This window comes from Crocodylus siamensis, chromosome 2 (genome assembly GCF_052110815.1).
Source record: "Crocodylus siamensis isolate JL-2025a chromosome 2, ASM5211081v1, whole genome shotgun sequence".
Classification (NCBI taxonomy): domain Eukaryota; kingdom Metazoa; phylum Chordata; order Crocodylia; family Crocodylidae; genus Crocodylus; species Crocodylus siamensis.
In genome coordinates, this window is record NC_143396.1 from 6,240,885 (window position 1) to 6,259,334 (window position 18,450).

The following is an 18,450-nucleotide window of genomic DNA, read 5'->3' on the forward strand; positions in this document are numbered from 1 at the left end:
GTAGTCTAGTGGGCACTAGCGTCACTGAAAAGGCATGCACTGGCGCTACCGTAGTGCCGATTACTGTGTGTTCAGTTCGTACCTGTCATTACAGATACTAACCTCAATGCGCTGTACCTACAGCACATCCATGCACCTGTAGACGTGCCTGGCAACTTGTTTTGCAAAAATAATTTCCTTACCTGAAAAGGACCTATTGCATTTCAGGGAATAAAAAGCTTTTCCTTTGGTGGTAAAAGGGAGGAGGGGGAGGAAATCTTTCACTTAAAAAGGACTCAAAGACCGAAGTGAACTCTAACACAGTCAAGCTGGATGTAAAAAAGAAAAAAAACCTCTCATAACTTGACCCTGAGCCTTAAAGATGGACTTTTTCTGCTTGGTGGAAGTGAGACCCCAGCATGAGAATACTTCAGAGAAATAGGCTGCTCATTAAATCTTATTTTTTTTTTTCTGTTTTTTTGCACCGGTCCTGGAAGCACTGCAATACCAGGTCAATGCATGGAGTGGATGGAGCACGCTCCGGTTCCACCACCCAATACCAAAAAGAATCTGCTCAATATAGACCTCCTATGGAGAACATATCAGAGACAATTACCCTGGGGAGCGCGCCTATGTGGTCACGCTGCTTCCCCTGCAGAGGGGCGGGCAGCGGGGCAGTTCCCCCCCTGCTCATTAAATCCCATGACAGATGCTGCTCTTGCAGCGCTCTTCACCCGGCTGGCACCAACAGAGGCCAGCTCCAAATGAGCCTCACAACCTGACTTCTTAATCAGAGAGGCTTAGATAAGCTTCAGAGCAGCTGATGAACCTTGGGATGGTTATCCCCATTCTCCCAAGCCTGCCCCTACCACAACTTTGATGTTAAGTCACTGATGAGAGAACGTTATCCTTCCTTCAAAATACATGCTGCTGAATAAAGACCTCATTGATTTAATGAGCTCACATCTTTTTAATGAACCTCGGGGGTTGGCTGCAGTGGAGTTTGCTCACATGTGCCAGGAACTGGGGGGTGAATGCAGCTTTGCCTATGGTAGACAGTAACTCCTTACCATGCTAAGGAATTGGCTGCAGTATATTACTCCCTGGTCCTCTACAGGATGGAAAAACCATGTGTTATAGGTCCAGTATTGTTAAGCGAGAATCCTCCTTATTAATATAAGCTGCAGAGGGACTGCCTTAGGAGAGCGGGAGCTTTATTCCTGAGGTGCAGCACAAGAACCACTGATATTTTGCAGCGGCCGCAGAGAAAAACTGCAGTGAAGTCCGAGGCCTGAAGAAGAATGCCTGACATCCGAAAGTGCGGCTACCTTTATACCAACTACACAGATGGTCCAATAAAAAGATATCACCCTAAGGATCCTTGCCTCCTGCATCGTTTCTGGACCGCTACAGCTACAACACCGCTCTTGTATTACTTGGGACAAGACACTTAAAAATTGCAGCATCTGGCCTGTCGGGGTGCGTTTTCTTCGGACCTAACTCTCACCAAGCATGAGTCAGTAAAGATGAATCCATACCACCTGGAGGTCAGGGCCCTTGAAATACAATTTAATTAGGTTATTATTTTTTTACATTTTGCACACAAAGGCTGCGAAGTGTGCTTTCATCTAACTGCAGGGACTCCCAAATCAAAGCCCTGCTAACCCTTAAAGCTGCCAAGATATCCTTGATCTAATCCCAGGTTTCTCTGTAGCATCACCTGGAGAAGTACATAAATATATCCAGACAGTAATTTTCTTCTTTTTATGGAGCAAAATAATTATCAAGAGCAATATAATTAGAGGCAGGGCTACTGCCTGACTAAGCCTTGACAGATCATAAAGAACCCAAATGAGGCATTGTTACAAAATATTATTCACGCAGAACAAAAGAGATTTAAAGCTTCCTTTTGTGGAGCTATCAAAGCAATTCGACTGCAGAGGTGGTGTTGCCACCTCATTATTTGTTCTGCTCATTACGCTGATCTAGTCACTCTCTTGCATCTATTGACGGATTGCTCCTAACAAAACCACTCCACCGATAGGGATGACATTTCCTTCTGTCATTTAACAACAGGACTGCAGGTCCAGAGGCAAAAATGTGGCTCCAAAGTCTGTAGAAAGGCAGGACAATGACCAGGCTTGGCTGGAATGCAGCTTGTCCAAATATCTTGTTTGCACAGCATTGAAAGAAAGCAGTTGTCACAAGCGTCAGCACGAGCTTCCCTGCCCCTTCCTTGCATGGGAAAAGAAGTGAGAAGCCTCACGGGCTGCGAGTCCAGCGTGGAGGAAAGGTGCCATGTGACTGGCGTCTGCTAAGGCCACTGTCGCATCAGAAGTCCACTGGACTGGTATAAATCAAATGGCGTGCCCGCCTCCCAGCATGGGCAAAGTTACCAGCCTGAAAGGTGCTAGTGCCAGTAGAGTTTACTTGCTTATTCCCCTCAATCGCTGCAACACCAGTGCTCCTGGTAGGGTTGTGGTCAATGGGAACTGAACCTTGGACCTCTGGACCTGAAGGAACCAGGGCGGCCCAAGGCTAAAATGCTCATCAAGTAGCATGCTGCAGGCAAAATCGTACTTTGCTCACCCTGGCCACATCACTGTGAGGTTTTCAGTTGCTCTAAACAATGCTAGAGGATCTCACAGGCCGTGTGCCCCATGGGCTGGGACTACTGCTCTGCTGCCTGAACTAGGAGCCCTAGTTCTGCAGGCCAAGGCTTTAACAGATCCAACCTCAGAGAGCGGCTCTGAGCAGGGGACCAGGCAGAGGCAGCAACAGCTAAGGGCTGAGGATGCACGTGGGGCCCTTCCACTATGGAGACAACGCCGCTGGGATCGGGAGGACGCACGTGGGGCCCTTCCACCAGGGAGACAACGCCGCTGGGATCGGGAGGATGCACGTGGGGCCCTTCCACTATGGAGACAACGCGCTGGGATCGGGAGGGTGCACGTGGGGCCCTTCCACCAGGGAGACAACGCCGCTGGGAATCGGGAGGGCGCACGTGGGGCCCTTCCACCAGGGAGACAACGCCGCTGGGATCGGGAGGATGCACGTGGGGCCCTTCCACTATGGAGACAACGCTGCTGGGATCGGGAGGGTGCACGTGGGGCCCTTCCACCAGGGAGACAACGCCGCTGGGATCGGGAGGACGCACGTGGGGCCCTTCCACCAGGGAGACAACGCCGCTGGGATCGGGAGGATGCACGTGGGGCCCTTCCACCAGGGAGACAACGCCGCTGGGATCGGGAGGATGCACGTGGGGCCCTTCCACCAGGGAGACAACGCCGCTGGGATCGGGAGGATGCACGTGGGGCCCTTCCACCAGGGAGACAACGCCGCTGGGATCAGGAGGATGCACGTGGGGCCCTTCCACCAGGGAGACAACGCCGCTGGGATCGGGAGGATGCACGTGGGGCCCTTCCACCAGGGAGACAACGCCGCTGGGATCGGGAGGATGCACGTGGGGCCCTTCCACTATGGAGACAACGCTGCTGGGATCGGGAGGGTGCACGTGGGGCCCTTCCACCAGGGAGACAACGCCGCTGGAATCAGGAGGGCGCACGTGGGGCCCTTCCACCAGGGAGACAACGCCGCTGGGATCGGGAGGATGCACGTGGGGCCCTTCCACTACGGAGATAACGCTGCTGGGATCGGGAGGGTGCACGTGGGGCCCTTCCACCAGGGAGACAACGCCGCTGGGATCGGGAGGATGCACGTGGGGCCCTTCCACTACGGAGACAACGCCGCTGGGATCGGGAGGATGCACGTGGGGCCCTTCCACCAGGGAGACAACGCCGCTGGGATCGGGAGGATGCACATGGGGCCCTTCCACCGGGGAGACAATGCCGCTGGGATCGGGAGGACGCACGTGGGGCCCTTCCACCAGGGAGACAACGCCGCTGGGATCGGGAGGGCGCACGTGGGGCCCTTCCACCAGGGAGACAACGCCGCTGGGATCGGGAGGATGCACGTGGGGCCCTTCCACCAGGGAGACAACGCCGCTGGGATCGGGAGGATGCACGTGGGGCCCTTCCACCAGGGAGACAACGCCGCTGGGATCGGGAGGATGCACGTGGGGCCCTTCCACCAGGGAGACAACGCCGCTGGGATCGGGAGGATGGGGCAATCCAGAACCTCCAGCCCATGCTCACAAAGGGATTTTGTTCACCCTGGTTCCAGGCCAGATAGAGAACAGAGCTGGGACACCCACCGGGTTGGGCACTGGTGTGTGACACCTGCATGTTGCACACATCCATAGGAGTCCTCCAGAGATACCCCAGGCTAGTGTTTTCCAAGAAAATAGGCTTTGTCCAGTTGGCAGCAGCCTTCCCGGGAAGCTTCAGAGCAAGAAAAATGTCAGCGATCCTGTCTCTTCATGGATGAGGAGAAAGAAAGACCCCTCTGCCCACATGTGTGCTTACTCTGTTCTAGTCCTATGTCCTGTATACCCAGTACTGCGCCATGGGAGACAGCTGTCGCTATCACAGATGCCCAGTCCTTGAAAATACTCAGCAAGATAGGTGTGTCTGGATGGCTGGTCTCCACACTCTGATGGCCCAGGAGCAGCTATGGGACTTTGAGCAACATCCTACCTCGTGCTCTTGATCGACCAAAAGAAACGTGCACCAGCGGGAGCAAAAATTTCCTGCGACCGTGGGCCATATTGAAGGGACCTGGAAGCATAGGCTGGGGACCCTTAGTTTGAGATCAGAGTCCCCTTATGTTAGTCACAGTATTTCCATATGGGAAGACAAGCCCTACACCAAAGGTCTGGGGTATCCCTACAACTGAGCTGGGGTACACAGGGTAGAGGCAAGCATTATTGTTCTCATTCAGCTTAAGGCACAGAGGCCCCAGGATCACACCTCGAGCCAGTGGCAGAGACAAGAACTGAACCACCGTCTCCTCAATCCCTGTCCGGGGGCTTAATCAAAAGACCACCCTTCCTGCCCACCTTAACCGAGTCTCCTCTTTAAAGCCGCTAGATTTGAAAAATATCTGCACAGGTGCCTTCAGCACAAGGTCATCCTGATTCATCTTGTTATCTCAGCTTCCAGAAGGACTACGCTTACTAAGGCCGTACGTTTCCAAGAGTGGAAACGTGGAATTACACCATGCTGGACCCCCTGGATTTAAATGAGAGGTGGTGGGGACCCATTTAAACCCATAAACATTTTGCCTTCAAGTTCTTTGTCTAGATTGCCCCGTTCTTGAAGTTACCTAAAGAATAGATAACACTGGGAGAGACTCAGCCCAGGCATACCACCACGGCAGACAAATAGCACAAGCGGCCCTACAGACCGAGGGCATCACACCAGACTGGGACTCAAGACACGGCCCAGAGGCTAAGGTGGCCTATTTCCAATCGGCCCATCCACGCTGTTGCATCACATCTTCACCGCACGTGCTTGGCCCAGTCGTGGGAAGTAAGAAGCATTTCTGTACATTGCTGTCTTCTCTTAGGTCTTAACAGCAGGCTACATCGTTCAACTAAGGCACGCTTCAATATTTAACCAGCTCTTCCCATTCTCTAAGGGCCATTTGATTACCAAGGGGCTTGGAGTGAAAACCCAGAGCAAAGAGACATTATGCAAACACAAGAGAGGACAAAAGAGCCTTTCCAGAACAAATGTTGATCTAACTTCCCGCTTCTGACTCTTTGAATCTGAACTCGTCTTTGCGGGTTGAATAAAAGCGGAAAGAATCCCTTTGTCTGGTTGGATTACAGTCCTACAGGCTTCCCAGTAAATCTCGTGAAAGAGCTTGCAGACCCCCAATTAACTGTTGTGATGGAAAAAGGTGACTCCAATACAGTGATTCTCAACCGCAGCTCTGCGCCTGTCGGGCGCTGTACAATATTAGCACTGCTAGGTGTGCAAACACCTACATATGATTCAAAAGGGAATTCGTAATGTCCAAACATCCTGATCTGCTGTGGTCGCGGAGTTCTTTGCAATGGGAGAATGGCTCTGCTGTATTTCCAGAGTCAAACAACATCCCTCCCCTCCCAAAAATGAATGCTATGGCTGGTATTTTCCAAGGGATGCTTGGAATTGAATGAAGTTGAGGCCCTCTGCTCCAGGAACATCATACCAGCTGAATAATAGAGCTGCCCTCCTCTCTCTTTGGGAATACATGAGCCAGAGTAATAGGTAGGGTGGTTGCTTTATAAAGAAGAAAAAACTTCTCACAGACTCAAAGAGGTGAGGCTTGGAAGGGACCTCAGGAGGTCACACCCTGTCCAACCCCCTGCTCCAAGCAGGACCAGCCCCGACTACATCATCCCAGCCAAGGCTTTGTCTACCCGGGTCTTAAACACCTCCAAGGATGGAGACTGCACCACCTCTCTGGGGAACCTGCTCCTGTGCTTCACCAGCTTCCTAGTGAGAAAGTTTTCCTAATATCCAACCTCAACTTCCCTTGCTGCAGCTTGAGCCCATTGCTCCTTGTGCTGTTGTCTGCCCCCACTGAGACCAGCCCAGCTCCAGCCTCTTTGCAGCCCCCCTGCAGGGAGCTGAAGGCTGCTATTCAGTCCCCCTCGGTTGTCTCTTCTGCAGACTCAATCAGCCCCGTTTCCTCGGCCTCTCTTCTTAAGTCATGTCCCCAACCCCCATCTCATTTTTATTGCCCTCCAATTTGTCCACATCCTTTCTATACTGCGGGGCCCAAAACCGGGTGTAGTAACTCGAGAGGGACTATTTTCTCGTGGTTAATTTTTACCTTCACCACAGATTTTCCACATTCTGCACTGGCAAATGGAAGATGATAATGTTATGTCTTTTACTCCTGACTAAAGCTTTCCTTCCTCCGAGCCCTTGTCAATCAGCTGGCAAACGCTGCAAAGCAGGAATTGCCTCTCTCTGTATTTGTGCACAACCAGGCAAAAGAGAACTCGGGTTTCAGCTGGGACTTGTAGGTGCTACCAAAAGAATAACATTGATAAGACAGTAAAGCTTGGAAAAAGTGGGTCTGAGTATACTAATTAGCTGGCAAAGTCTCCAGCCATTTAAAAACAAGCGCCAGATAAGCAGGTGAACAGTTAACTGCACCCCGGCTGTAAAAGTCTCGGTCTAACTGATTTAGTAGGTTAATCGTTAAAGCCACAGTAACGAAGGGCTCTGTGCCAGCCCAGCTGTAGGGAAGCAATTGATCCACGGTCTCAGGGATCTAGCACAGCCTGACAAACCGAATGGATCTGCGTCTGCTTCATCAAAAGTTTGTCCATCTTTGTTGGATTTATAAATGAAGGCAGCTTGTCAAGGATAGATGAAGATCAAAAAATCTCCTCCCCCCCCACCCCCGTTCATACTCGTCTTGTTCTCTGGTTTCATATAGACAAACTGAACATTTGCCACTGCGTGAAAAAACCTGTTGACCCTATTTTTGTGGGACCTACGTGAACGCAACATTTGGGGCTTCCTCTGCTGTTTCTAAGCAGTAATTCACTGGAAATACGATTCCTAGGATGCTGATGGAGGCACAAAGTCTTCCAGCATGATGATGCCACGAGGAACTAGAAATGATGGACGACAAATGAAAATGGGCACGTCAGGAAAAACTGTACATCTTATGAAGGTGAAGGACTTCAGGAAGATGAAGCACTTCAGCTTCCAGCCCAGGAGTTCTTCATCAGCCTTTCTCCACTATATTAAAGGAGACTTGACCACCTGGTATTGGTTTTATAAATCATTAAGTTACCTCTTTCCCATTCAAGGAAAAAAACAATCTAAGCTTAAGTCTCCAGCTGTCCGGCATTTGCTTTATCCCTTGAATAGTTTCTTTTCTATGTCCCCCATAATATTTCAACATCCCTTTTAAAATGGATCACCAACATCACATCCAGAGCCACAGACACAGGTGAAAGCATAGCCTTACTGCTATCTCCAGCTTCCCTGAACCCTCAAGTCCCAACCTGGCGGGTTTTCTACCTGCAAACTCAACCTTTATTTTGCCTGTGACCCAAACCAACCAGAGTCAGACATGCTGATCCAAACAGCATCATGCTCAGGTTAAAAACAGATTTAATCCGGTGCTGATTGGTCTGAGATATATGACTCGCATCAAACACACAAGGCTTAAATGGCAGTTAACTCTAATTAGCTGCGGTCGTTCCAAGGCAAAGTGTTAATTCGGATGCTTCGTGGGTACTTTACGTGGGCAACGGGCTTGTATGTCTAGAAGGTCTGGGGTTTGCTGTGACACAAGATGCTCAAACCCAAATCCACATGGTTGTGCAGTTGAAACAACGCTCCGAAGGAGACGACCAACCAAGTAAATGGGAACCAGAAGAACAAGCGCACTGCAGGTTGAAGCAGAAAAAACAGGCCAGGGTTTCTCTGTTTCTGAGCCTCTGCATCGGCGTGATCAAAGTATGCATCCCGCCGCCAGAAATCCCCATCTGCTGCACTTCCAACCTGCCTGACAATGCACTCAAGCCTCTATTCTCAGCCCCCCACGACCCAAGTCCAGACAGCACTCCTGGTCCAGCCATAGCTCCTGAATGCTGAGCCATTATCTTCTGCTCAGCTGCAATTCTCCGAGCAAATGCAAGCTGTGGATATGCAAGGAAGGCAGGAGTGGGCCAACTCCCCCCTGCAAACTACCTGTGTGCGTGGCTGCAAAGCCACGTCTCCTGCCAAAACAGTTCAGTGCCTCGCCAGCCCGAGTGATCCATCCCAGACCACTTCCACAAGCGGAGGTCTAAGGAAAAGTGCAGCGCCAAAGCCCTTTGTGACGTGGTTAGTTTTGAGCTCAGAGCCAGGCCTCCCAGCTCTGCTTAGCAGCTCCTCAAAGAGAAAGGTCAAAGGCAGCGTGCGGGCGAGGCAGGATTTCCATATACAGCACTTGATTGAAAGTGTGCCTGTGTCGAGTGCCGCTTGGGATAGCTGAGCAGCGTCTTGCTGTTAGTATTGAATGGGCGGCTGCTTAATGGCAACTGACACCGAAAAATGAACAGGCGTACCTGAATTCGACTCCACCCGGATTTGAGCATTTGAAGTCGGTCTGGAGTTCTCCGGTGCAGGGACTGCACATGCCAGAATTAATCTGCACAACAATTGTGTAAACCGAAGTGTTCCTACGCCTGCTAGCACAGGAGAAAACCCGAGCACCAACATCACGTACGGCTCTGTGCCAGAGGACGCCTATACCCGTGCATCGAGGTTGCTCTGATGTGCTGTAACAACAGCACGTTGGAGCAGACTCGATTAATCGTGGTAATTATCCCGCTCCAGCAGACCCCAGTGTCTCGTGAATCAGTGTCTCTGTGATGACAAACGGTGGCAGAGGTGCTTTAACTGAAGCTCTTTCAACAAGCTTTAGATAAAGTGCCCCTGCCGCCATTTTTCAGCGTGGGGACACGCCATTTTTCGGCATGGGAATGCTGATACACGTGACACTCTGGGAGCTTTAAATTAGAACCGCTGTGAGAGCGGCTCTAGTTAAAGCGCCCTCCTCACCTCCTGCAGCATGTGTATAAATGTCCAGAGAGAGCCGAGGCTGGAAATCAGACCCACAGGCTGTGTCTACAAGAGACGATGACTGTATAATTGTTACTGCGCAGTCACTGAGTACTTGCATACCGAAGTACTACATGCCTATGCAGTGACTGGAGTTACTGCGCAGTAGCGTCCCCGCATGGCTTCCTGGTGACAAGCTACTACGCAGTAAGCGTCTCATGTAGACGTAGCCACAGTGTAGTTAATAAGACCGCATTGCCTGCTTCGGTGACTAGAACAAAAGGGAAAAAAGCCTGTTATCAGAGACCTTGTCCTTTATACGGGACTGCCTGTTACGGGGGCGGGCAAGAAACAGCCAGGAGTTTATTAGACACCTTCCTGGTGTATTTCCAGACCAGTCCTGAAGCCTGAGCGTTTTCATAGAGAACTGTGTGATTAAAAACTATTCTGCAGACTGGTTTGGCAAGCGACACGCTGAAACTCCTGCTTCACAATCACCTCTCCCACCCGCACCAGGCTGGTCTGCTTGCAACACGCTCTCAAGCAGGGTTTCCGCACCCGTTCTGCCACCAGCAATGAACCCAAATTTTTGCCTGGGTTCTGGTCACTGTTTCCAGCCTTTTTTTTTCATGTGGCCTTTTTATCCAATAACTGTCTAATAGAAAATGCATTAGCAGTCTGGGTGTAGCACTAGTTTAGGCACCTAAGCGTTGATGCAATCCAAGAATGCAACGTGCTGAACTGAATGTGGGTGCTAATCAGTTGTGTGTTGCTGTGGGACCCAGACAGGATATAGGCACCTTATTTCCACTTTAGGGCTAGGTGACTGATTTGGATGTCGCCCCTCTTAGATTAGCTATCAAAAGTGCGATGAAGGTTATGGAGAGCAAAATGAGAAACAAGAGGCGAGTTTCTAAGCAACTTTCTCATGCCATTGGGTTTGCTTCCCTAGTCTATGTTTAACAGATGTGTTCCAGCAAGCAAAATCTATCTGCATGGCACCGGACCCTATTTAAACACCATGCAGAAGAGCTGGGATACACTCTTTGCAGGTGACAAGGGAGCCTGAAGCTCTGGGAATTAAATCCACGCAGCTTTTCACTAGAGCAGGGACCAGCCCCAGAATCTCATACTGCTATGGTCCATCCCCATAAGCATTCCCTGGAGTTTCATCCAGGTAGATTCATTTTTCCATGCGTTGCCTTAAACTACTATTGTTAAGAGATGTACAAATTCCCATCCCAGAGGTGGCAGAGTCACCACAGCAGACCTCCTAGATCTGTGTTGGGTACTGACCGTCCGCGGGATAGGGCGCAACAAATAGCACCGTCTGCCATGAGAAGTGTCCGAACAGAGCCAAAAAAATGGTCCACAGATATCTGGCTTCGGGCAACAGCCCTTTGCTGGGTACAGCATCCTGTCAAGTCAGTCCGATACCTGCATGCATAATCTTTCCCCAAGTGTCTTGAACCCAGTTGGAATAGTTAGCTGTCCCTCTATGACTGTGGCTGCCTGTAGCCTGGACACCGCCAAGAAATAAGCCTCAGCCACTAAAGCCCACTTTGTGGGTGACAACCGCAGAAATGCGGTGATGAGATGCCCTCACACCAGGCTTGAGCCGTGGGTTTCCAGAGCGCACAAGAGCGGTGGGCTTGGGCATACCGGGGTCCCGCAGAGGAGCGGTTCTCAATCTGTCCGGACGGGGCAGAGAGACAACGCACACCCCATCCTATTTCGGACTTTTTGGGTCTGATTAAAAAAAAACAGAAAGCGGCAGCCAACGCTGCTGTTCTCAACCAGCCCAGATGGAAGCAGCCCGCCTGTCTGCCTTTTGCTTTTCAGCTATGTAAATTAAACCAGTTTGGGTCGATGGCGTGGAGGGGGGTGCTGGCCAAGACCCCGTGGCCAGGGGTCAAGCAGGAAGGCAACTGTTCCAAGAGCAACATTTGCACGTGCTGCTGAGGAAGAGAAACAGAGCCTGAAACGCAGCTCCTCTTCCTTTCTGCCTGGTAATGAGATGATTACAGCCTTTCACATGCCGAGAGGCAACGTTCCCATTAAGGGGCCGTATCAGCTATTTACATAATAAGCAGCAGACAAAAAGATGGGGGGGGAAAAAAGGCCGAACTGCAGCTCCGAGAGACTGAGTTATAAGAAGAAGTGGGAACACGTGGGATGCGTGCTCTACGGAGCGCCGGACCAGAGATGCTGCAAGAGCAAGAGCGAGGCCCAGCCTCTGACCCGGTGGTGCAAGGACCCGCTGGAGACGCAGAGCAAAGGGATTCCCTGACTGCGACCGACCCTGGTCCCCCTGGCCCGGAAACCCGCCTCCACCACCCAGCGACTAATACCAGCTGCGAGAAATCTTGTAGTTGCTTATTTTTGTATTCTCTTCACACCTAGAAACCGCAAGTCCCCACCGCTTGCTGCACAAACACGGCGCCGAGAACCAACAGTACTTACACTTCCAACACAAGAGCCTAGAGATGGAGACACACGGACACGGGGAAGCACAGGAACACAAATCAACCAAGGGTGGCTATCGTGGCCGGCAGCTGAGCTGTCGTCAAGCTTTTCATGGGCATCAGCAAAGGGGAGACTCGGCGGGAAGACCGGAACGAGCGGCAGCAGGGAGAAAGCACAGGGATCATTTGAAAATATAGGGAAAACCACTGCACAGTTTTCGAGGGGTAACTTTGCCCGGTGTTTCTCCGAGTTGCTCGACGCACAGCGTTGCTCTGTAGCGTCTGCTCTCTGTTTACACTTGGTATTAAGCACATCCTTGCCTTACCTGTGCCCTGCATTTAAATAAGCAAGTGGTTTTACTGGCCCCTTTCTTCTCGTGGTTGGAGGACAAAGGAGTGGCAGAACCGCATCTACCTTCCCTATGGCAATCACGGTTGCATAAGCCTCTGCCACCCCCCCTCTTCAGTCTGCATCCCCCCCACGGCTTGACTCGCAGCTGTTTGGTACCCAGGTGCTGCCTCTCTCAGTGCTCAGGACAGCCCCATGCCACAGCATTGGCCAGGTCAGGGTCACTGGAAAACCAGCAAGACTGAGGACAGCAGAGGCACGGGGGACAGCAGGCAGATGGCACTGAATGAGCTGACACTGTCATCACAATTGGAGGGTGCCTTTTCAACCAGGAGGGCTTGGGTTATTCTCAGTGGAAGCCGCCCATGGTTCCTCCTCATTGCAGCCGCCTAGACATGGAGTAAATGCTGCCTGCTTTACAGAAAGCGTGCAAAGCAAAGCAAAGCAAAGCAAAGCAAAGCAGCTGTTGATAGAGCACGCCCTGGTACCCCGAGCAAACCCCGGTCCTTCATCACATGGTGCTGCCCAACAGCAGCTGGCTTGGAGGGACCCAGTATTCGCCTGGCCCATTCAGTCCTACCTCTTGGTTGCCGGGTGCAGCCTGGCCTGGGCAGCGGGGATTAATACCCCTTGGACCACAGAAGCAGGCATTTATTACAAAACCTGGGCACTAATCCACGGTGCTGCTTACCAAGCAGGTGGGGCCCGTGCCTTGGCATTGAGCAGGTGCCTCGGCAGTCCAGGGATGCTCAGGACCGTGGCTGGGAAGCTCAGGCCCGTGGCCCTGGCAGACAGCAGCTCTAAACGGCTCTGGGAAGCATCGTAACACTCAGCACTTAATGGGGATGTCTTGTCCCAAGCCTTCTCGCGATCGGTGCTGGGCTCCTGGTCCTCGCTGACCCCCGAACAGGCGAGGTTACCAAGCTCTAATGTTCTGCTAATTGCACAAAGGAGTTTTACAGCTAGGGTCTGGCAGGGCAAGTCCTGCTTGAAGGATCGGGTACAAAACAGTGATGGTCTAGGTCCGGGATGACCAACCTGTGCCATGGGCAGCCTGTGTGTGTGGCACATGGCAGACTGGGGAGGGAAGAGGCAGCATGGTGGCAGGTAGGGCAGGGAACAGAAAGCAGAGCAGCAGAGAAGGCAGGGAGCAGAAAACACAGCAGCAGGCCAGGCGGGGAAAGGGGACTGCAGTGGCACTGGGGCAGCGTGTGGGGCTCATTTGTGGCCAAAAGGTTGGCGCTCGCTGGTCTAGGTCGTATCGCAGGACACAGCCCGTGTCTCACTGCAGACTCGGGCATCGGCTGCACCTGCTAGGCAGCAGCGCGGCACTGCTGGACAGTGACAGCAAGCTCTCGGCCCACATCTTCCAGCTGCTGCTCTCCCATCCGTCCAATCCCAGTACTCTCTCCAGGACTGCAACTGGGACCCTATCAGCACCAGTGCCACGCAGACACTGCAGCACCAGACTGGGAGCCAGAGCCCTGGGTCGCATGCCTGGTTCTCCGGTGTTACTGCAAATGAGACACTTCTCCTCTCGGTGTCTCTCCATCTTTTGTCTCTCTAAGCTGCGGGCTCTTCAGGGCAGGGCCTGCCTCTTGCGTGTCGGCACGCTGAACCTCTCGCCTTCCTGGGAAGACTAAACAAGCCAGGCTTCACTCCCGCAAGGGCTAAGGGGTGGCTTTCGGTTACCTGCGCTCAGGGCGTTAATCACAGAAATCGCTCGGACACAAGCGGAGGGATCCTTGGCGCTTTCCTGCCCTGCTCACCAGCGCTAAGCCTGGGCCCAGTCCAGCACCCCTGGGAGGGGATCTCAACTGCTGCTACAGACCTTGGCTCAGCCCCCTGGGACACCCTACCAGCTCTGAGTGCTCAGCTCACAGCATCAAACCCCTGCCCCCAGGTCTTAAGGCAGGGGAAAAAAATCCAGAGCGCCCCATGGGATGACGAGGTCGAACGGTCACAAACTCCTGCAAGACCGTTTCAGGCTGGACATAAGGAAGAATTTCTTTACTGTCCGAGCCCCCAAGGTCTGGAACAGTCTGCCAGCGGAGGTGGTTCAAGTGCCTACATTGAACACCTTCAAGAGCAAGTTGGATGCTTATCTTGCTGGGATCCTATGACCCCAGCTGACTTCCTGCCCTTTGGCAGCCTTGCCAGGATCTTGGGACTGGTTGAGAATCAGTGTTTTACAGCGGAGTGAATGAGCAGCACCCCTGGCTGGGTCGAGGCCGGGGACTCTACCACCAGCAGCTCCTGGGGCAGATCCTGCTCCAGCTCTAGTGATGCCAATGAGAGCTAAGCCAGGGCCCGCAGGGGGCTGGACTCGATGATCTCCCGAGGTCCCTTCCAGCCCTGATGTCTATGAAATCTATGAAATCTCCCACTTAGGAGGGGACGGGCCCAAGGAGTAGCTCCCATGAGCTCAGTGGAGGGGCACCAATGTCAAACTGGTGCCATACCAGACACTTGGGCTTTTACTGACTAAGTGCTAGTCCCCTTTACGGCTTCCCGTCCTTTTTTGTGTCCTTGTGACAAGGTTTCTAGCAGAATTTGCAGACTTGCTGGAATCTGAAAGGGCTGCGCTGGGAGCACTTCTCCTATAGCCTTGCACCTCCTTTACACCAGAGAAACCCAGAGCATCTCCAGTGAAACTGGAGCAAATGGACCCCCAAGCTAACCCCCCGTTTCCTCTTAATGTCGCCCAGAAAATCCTTCTGTGGTGGAGCCCAGAGCAAGGGCAGGAGATGACCTAGGTAGCGGCACCCCATCAGCCCACTGTCCCTTTGGCAGCCCGTCCCTCCAACCTGAGCTAGCCACAATGCAAGCTGTGTCTGTAAGCAGTTGTCGCCACCCCTCGCCCCACAACCTGTTTGGATGGGGATCAAAGCCTGGGACATCCAGCCGCAGGGTAAACTCGACGACCCCAACAGTCTGTCCTAGCCAGCCTGCCAAGACACCTGCCACACACAGGGGTTGGATCGCAAACGATGACGAGAGGCTTGCAATAATGACAGTATAACCTAGGAGGGGGGTCACAGATTTCATAGACATCAGGGCTGGAAGGGACTCGGGAGACCATCGTGTCCAGCCCCCCGCCCCAGGGGCAGGAAGTCAGCTGGGGTCAAAGGGTCTCAGCAAGATAAGCGTTCAAACACTTCTTTAAGGAGCCCACTGTATAGATGCTTTCTGGTATGCGAACCTTCAAGGCCCATGGTTTTCACCCCTAAAAACCCTAATAAGGGCCCTATTTGGGGGCGCAAATAGTGAGAAACTTTCTCAAAGCGAAGAGCGGGATTCTCGGGGCGTCTGACAAATGCCACTGCACAGCTCGCCGAGTTGCGAGACAGGGCGACCCGTGGCCTCCTGGCAGAGCACGCGGTGGCAGTGCCATAGATGAGCGACACGTCGCTATTGAACAGCCCTTGCCTGCAATGTTGAAGAACAGGTTAGATAAGCCTTAAAGGCCAGATTCCCCGTTACGATCGGGCCCTCGGTGCCTCACAGGTAGCACAAAGGAGCCGGATGCTGGCTGCAAACAGGCAGTGGAAAATTCCCCTGGAAGAGGGACTCCGTGCTGACGCAAGCCTGCCCGAATCTGCTTCTGAGCCACCCGCTTCCACCATCTCCCACCCCACAGCGTTGGGGGCGCCGGGAGCTTCACCCTGTGCATTGCCCGCTACGCTAGGGTCTTCCCGGACCCACTGCCATGATAAAGCATCCTAGGGGCTGCCCTACATGACACTGGAGATCAGATTAAAGGCCAGATCCCTGCTATTACCCCAGGCTGTGATACCACAACCTGTCCTCTTTTCCATGCCAGGCAGAGCCGAGCTGCGAGGGAAATGCTCGCCCAACGCCTCCCACGAGGAGTTAGTCTCCTGTCCTGCCTCCTGACTCGCAGGGTCAGGGAGCGAACTGAACTTTGCTGGCCGTAGTACCCGACCGCCACGTACCGTCCTTCCCCACCCAGCTCCTACCGGTACCACCCTGCTTCCCGGAGACTTGACGGATGGGCTCATGCACATACGGCATGCCAGGCAGAAAGGCCACGGGGTGGTCCCACGTGGCCAGCCCTGGCCTGCGGCATCCCTCCCCATCCACACGCATTCGTGACGTGTCACAGCCATGCGCACGGCTGGGAATTGCTCTGCTCCCAGATGTGTCAAGCCTGTAGCTGGGTCTAAACGACCCGAATGCTCAGGGTGTTTGGAGGTGGGCCTCTGGTTGCTTTCTGAGGAGGGGCTGGGCAGCTCCCGTGAGCTGAGGATCCTACAGGATCAGGCCTTACGCTTTCCTCTGCTCTGGGGCTTGCTTTAGGCCCCTTGCCCAGCGCCTGCTGACGGGCCCTTCTCTGCCCCCAGTTAGATAATGTGAGCCTCTGATGCCGCGGGGGATCCCAGGCTTGAGATGCAGACAGGACAGCGCCGTCATCCACTTCCCCAAACCGGTGCTGATCCCTGCGCTAGGTGCTGTACAAACAGAGGAGCAGCAGCTGATCGTAATGCTCCTGGGGGCTTAAACTGGCTGGAGACTTGCCTTCAGCTCACCCATGCGGCCGCAAGACACCGAAGGCAGCGAACGGCCTGGAATTGCCCTAGTCCTGTGGCTTCCACGTGGGTTTTGCATTCCCCAAAAGGACAGCTTTGGGTGGCAAGGCCGCGTCTGACTGTTAAGCCCGGGAGGGAGCCACGAAACGGTGCACGGGCCAGGTTCTCAGCTGGCGTGAAAGGGGGGAAACTCTCCTGTCTGGCTGCACCTGAGGCCGAAAACAGGCCAGCCCCCTTCCTCCCCCAGACACCTGGCAAGAAGGCAACGCCACCGCCAGGCTCCGAAACATTTGCGTGGGAAAGGGTGGGGGACGGGACAAAAAAAGCCCATGAAGGCTGTTTACAAACCCTGCCCGCTTTCAGGTGAACCTGCCGTGGCCTCTCATACCAGCGCATTAATGACTCCCGATTGTGAATCCACCTGAGATTTATAATTAACTTGGTAGGAGGAATTTCAAGGGCAGGCATACAGCACCCGCTTTGAGCACTTTTGCTGGCACTGGAAGTAGGCTAGTTATCCGTTTCCCTTTTGCCCCTCCCTGCGTGGGAGAGGCCTGGCTGGACGATGAGGCCAGTTCTCTGCTGCTTTACCAATCCGGCTGTCGTAAATAGTATGCCTCTGCATCGTTTGTATGGGGATCGGCTCCAGGACACGGACCAGCAGCCCATTGCGTTAAGTGCTGTGCAAACGAACGAAGGTGAGACGAAGGCATTTGCGTGGGAGGAAGACTGAAGGAGTGACCCTCACTTGAGGGCAAACCTAATCCCAGCATAGCTCCCCTGGCTTTGCTGTTCTGACCGTGGATTGCTGACATATCTTTCACCGATTGCTCACGTATCTAATGCTAGGAGGGACGACAAGCACACTGCAAAGTAAGGCAAGACCCAGGGAGCCTTAACTCAGTCTTGTTCAATGCCTGCAAGCTGAAGCGCCCCACAGTACTTTCCTAAAAATTAACTTCTCTACAGCAATTGGGTAGTGTTAGCGTGTGCTAGCCACGCGAGAGCCAGGGCTTGTCCAACTGCATCCCAACCATGCAGTTGGTCCAATAAAAGATATCGCCCCCCAAAAGTCCTCTTTGCCTGTGGGAAGTCAAACAGCTTTGCTCCCCAAAACACCACTCCCACATCCCAGAGGCAGCCGCTGCTTCTCCCTCTGCTGTTGGAGCTCAAGAGGATTCCCCGCTCGCCGCCCAGGCCCTCTGCGTGCGGTAGAGTAGCTCCGAGTCTCAACTAGCAGAGGGCAAGGGGGGCCTTGCACGCTACCAGGTCACTGCCGTGCAAACTCCCCCCCAACACGCCCCGCCACCTCTCCGAAGCAGTCAGCTCGGGGGTGGAAAGCCAGCACCAGCGCACGGCACCACCGAACAAAATACAGGCACGAAAGGCAAATAAAAGACGGCACGACGATCATGCCCACGCTTCCAGCTGCCTTTGACGCAGGCACTGGGGGTCTGCACAAGCAGCATTTGGAAGGAAGGAATTAAGTGTGGGGGGGGCGGGGGGGGAGGCAGCTTTGCTGCAAACAGCGCAGGAAGCCAGCGGCTAATCCTGGCATAACTTTGCTTGCTCAGACCCCCTGCCTGGCTGCATAGATGCTCTCCCTGCGTGCTGGGCTGTTATAACTCCCTGGACCCAGGGCCATG

General features: G+C 53.3%; 1 protein-coding gene and 1 pseudogene across 6 annotated transcripts in view; both read right to left on the reverse strand.

The window, feature by feature from the left end:
- LZTS3 (leucine zipper tumor suppressor family member 3) overlaps window positions 1–18,450 on the reverse strand; it is an 88,148-nt gene that overhangs the window by 23,271 nt on the left and 46,427 nt on the right. The window contains exon 2 of one of the 6 annotated variants that reach the window (XM_090035081.1): window positions 17,153–17,484. The exons of the other annotated variants lie outside the window; for them this stretch is intronic. The gene's annotated coding sequence lies outside the window, so the exon portion shown is untranslated. The remainder of the gene's footprint in view (window positions 1–17,152; window positions 17,485–18,450) is intronic. 6 annotated transcript variants of the gene reach the window in all.
- Window positions 454–608, reverse strand: LOC149869827 (U2 spliceosomal RNA; annotated as a pseudogene).